The sequence below is a fragment of the Lipotes vexillifer genome, unplaced genomic scaffold, assembly GCF_000442215.2.
Source record: "Lipotes vexillifer unplaced genomic scaffold, Lipotes_vexillifer_v1.1 scaffold911, whole genome shotgun sequence".
Taxonomy (NCBI): domain Eukaryota; kingdom Metazoa; phylum Chordata; class Mammalia; order Artiodactyla; family Lipotidae; genus Lipotes; species Lipotes vexillifer.
In genome coordinates this window covers 703,676-707,648 of record NW_006781377.1, presented here as the reverse complement: position 1 = coordinate 707,648, position 3,973 = coordinate 703,676, and positions in this window count along the sequence as shown.

Genomic DNA, 3,973 nt, shown 5'->3' with positions numbered 1-3,973 from the left:
CCACAATGACCCGCTCTTGTTCTCCCACTGACCTCAGGATTCACTTACTGGGCACTAATTTCCTGCCCTGAAAATCCGTCTTTAATTTTTGCAGCAGATACGCCCTTTTACTAATTGTTTTGCTAATGAAATTTCTGTCATTGTTATGTGAAACTATGGATATCATTGAATTTTTTAATTTAAAAAAATCCTGTAGTTGTTTATTTTTAAAAAACCTTTCAATTGTAATAATACATATTGAAAAGTTAATCATTAAACATATAAAGAGGTTTTATCAGTGACTTTCTAGTAGAGTCCTTGGGTATTTATCTCAGATAAAGCACCTCAGTACATTATTAATAAATACAACTTATGTCTTATTCTGAAACTTTCTCTGATAGAGTGAATAGGGAAGAAACAGCAGACACTAATAGCACTTAGTATGTGCTAAGCTCCTTATGTATATCAATTTATTTCACCCTTATTTAATCTCTGTTACAGTAAGATTAGTACAGTAACGTTTTTAATCCTCACAACAGTCAGTACTGATGTTATCATCCTTTTATACAGATGAGGGACTGAGGCACAGAGAGCTTAAGCAACTTGCCAAAGGTCACAGAGCTCAGAATTAGCAGAGTCAAGAATCAAGCCGAGGCAGGCAGTCTGGCTCCTGAGTCTATGCAGTCACCCCAGGTATGTAAAACTGTCCCCAGGCACCCAGAGACCCATAGACAGAGCCCCCGGTCAGCTACGGGGAATGGTCATCTGCTTTGTGGGCTACCGGTTCCTTTACTGTCTCTCTCAACTGCCCAACTCCACCTTTTTGGCTTGCTAGCACCTCTCCCACATTATAGAACTTAAGTTTTCTTAAATGGTGATTTTCACAGAGAGCATCTTTTTTTTCCTCCCTGAACAAGTCTCCAGCTACTCATAAATGGAAAACTCTGGACTGAGGAGTTGGTTTTGGTTTCATCTTCTCATCTGCTGAATTCTAGCCCAGCCTCTTCCTCTTTCTAGCTTTGTGACATTAGTCCAGTCTATTCACATCTCTGGACCTCAGTTTCTTCATCTGTAAAATAAAGGGGTTGATGCAGATGATATCAAGATTCACTCAGAGTTCAATTTTTTTACCCTAAAGATAATGATAACACATCCAAGAAAATGGTACATGGCTCTAAAGAGAAAACACTTTTGCAGCAATCTAAATTAGAATTTGCCTCTCAGTAGTCAGTTAGGCACATCCCTCAAAGCACCTCTCTAACTGTGAGTGAAATGATTAAAAATAAGAGCAGAAAAGATATTCTGCTTTCCCCTAACACCCTAGCAGAAAGCGAACTTTTGACTTAGGCCTTTGGATGTGGTCAGTGGCTCTGAATGCCGTTTCCACCTTCATAACATGCTGGTCCACGTGCCCACCAGCACAATGGCCAGTCACCTTTGGAGAAGAAACTTTTCAGAAAAGTAATTACGTTCCATCACCTTTGAAGCTATTCCGATTTCACAGGGGTTTCTGTTTTCCTCCCATTAAACCCAGCTGGTCATTTCAGTTGATCAAGTGAACAGGCATCATTATCTTCAGTTCTAATTTATATGAGGCGTCCACTGAAATTGACCTCTGTGGACAATTATAGATTCACATAGGAAATTAAGACCAGTGAGCCCCTCAAACCTATTAGAGGCTGATGAACATGGCCTGATCTAAAGGTAAGTAATCATATATGGAGGACAGTTGATTCCAAGGACTATCAGACACTTCATTAGGAATGTCTGCCCCTTACTTGGCTCTTGAAATCAAATGTAACACAGATGACTTTAATAGGAGGACAGTAGTAAATGTTGGTTGCTATGAAAACATAAGAGGAAGAGGTCATTTCTGAGGTGACCATGATTTACTACAAGCCGATTTGGATACTTCAGGACACGGGGACCAGATGCTTTATACAATCAGGAGATGAGTCACCCTATGCTGTGTTTAAAGCTTCTAAGTTAATGAAAGCAACCCCTAGCCCTTCTCACAAAAATTACTGCAGTTGTTCAATAAGGCATATTTAAGCCTTAAAGATGTTTTTAAACAACCAATCATATAGTTTGGGGGTCTAAAGAGACTTTAGAGAATATCTGGTTCTACGTTTTCATGAGAAAAGAAACTCAAAGTGGGGATGTCACTTAATGCAAGGTCACACAGGAATTCAGAGCCAAGCCCAGAACTTAGATCCACCTCATGCCATGACATATTTTACAGGACAGAGCCAGGGCTTTGGAATTAAAAGTGTCTTACTTGTTCATACACTGTGCCATACCAAGTATTATGTTTGTTGTCATGTGAATTTCAGACTTTCAAGACTCAACTTTTGTCTCTAGTCATCTTCTCAATGGTGTCTTGGAGAAGACCAACCATCTAAATCTAACCAATAGTGTGGTTAATTTAATCTGTTAGACTTTCACAATTTTGGGTGATCTCAAGAATTGACTTTTTTTTGTTCTTTTAAAGAGAGTTGAATGTTGCTTTGTGAGTTATTATTTTTTAAATTTTATTTATTTTTGGCTGCGTTGGGTCTTTGTTGCTGGGCGCGGGCTTTCTCTAGTTGCAGCGAGTGAGGGCTGTTCTTCATTGCGGTGCATGTGCTTCTCATTGCGGTAGCTTCTCTTGTTGCGGAGCTCAGGCTCTAGGTGCGTGGGCTTCAGCAGTTGTGGCATGTGGGCTCAGTAGCCGTGGCTCACGGGCTCCAGAGCGCAGGCTCAGTAGTCGTGTCACACGGGCTTAGTTGCTCCACGGCATGTGGGATCTTCCCAGACCAGGGCTCGAACCCGTGTCCCCTGCATTGGCAGGCGGATTCCTGACCACTGCGCCACCAGGGAAGTACCTTTGTGGGTTATTTTTATTTTTATTTTTTAAAGGAATTTTGCCTTTTTTTTAAAATTATTTTTAAATTTTATTTATTTATTTATTTATGGCTGTGTTGGCTCTTCATTTCTGTGCGAGGGCTTTCTCTAGTTGCGGCAAGCGGGGGGCCATTCTTCATCGCGGTGCGCCGACCTCTCACTATCGCGGTCTTTCTTATTGCGGAGCACAGGCTCCAGACGCGCAGGCTCAGTAATTGTGGCTCACGGGGCTAGTTGCTCCGCAGCATGTGGGATCCTCCCAGACCAGGGCTCGAACCTGTGTCCCCTGCATTGGCAGGCAGATTCTCAACCACTGCGCCACCAGGGAAGCCCTGCGGGTTATTTTTGTTTGTTTTGTTTTTAAGAAAAAAGAGGGAGCACTTATTTGAATTCTAGTTTGTCTACCAATGGAGAGAAAATGACTAGTGTAATCACAAAACAATTTTGTAATTACAGTATCTTTGCCTCATTCTGGATTGTTTCAGCACTAATGGGAAATATAGGCAAATTAGTTTGCATGAACTATAGCTTCTAAGGAGACCTGTGCGAAAGCAGGAACTGTTGTGATATCTATCTGGAAGGGCAGCCTCACAGTGACACAATGGAGTCTCCGTCCTAATTGAGCAGAACACTGGCTATGTCACACACATATGTCTTAAACCAAATCAGTTTCTTTGGAAAAGTCAACTTACACTTCTAGTACAGACAAAACCAACACTAATTTTTCTTCCGTCAACTTGATCCTTTTTTGACACAACATAAATAGGACCAGGATGCAGAGTTAGAAGAAGAAAGAATTTGAATAGATCCTACTTTCAAAAGAAATGAAACGTTATGCCCATTTTGGTACTAGGAAAAAGGTGTGAGGTGAAATCCATTTCTACATTTGTTTTCCTGATCGTGCTCAAGAGTCTTGCTTCCCAAAGGAAAATATATATTTTATAACCACCACCAAATGATCCTTTCCAGAAATGACCGCAGGTAACATCTGGCTGATATATAAAATACATAGTAAAAATAATCATTTTTAATTAACTAAACCCTGCTCAGGAGAGAGAGAGGATTGTCCATCTGGTCAGTTCTTATTTAATTGGGCAAATGAGGATTAGAA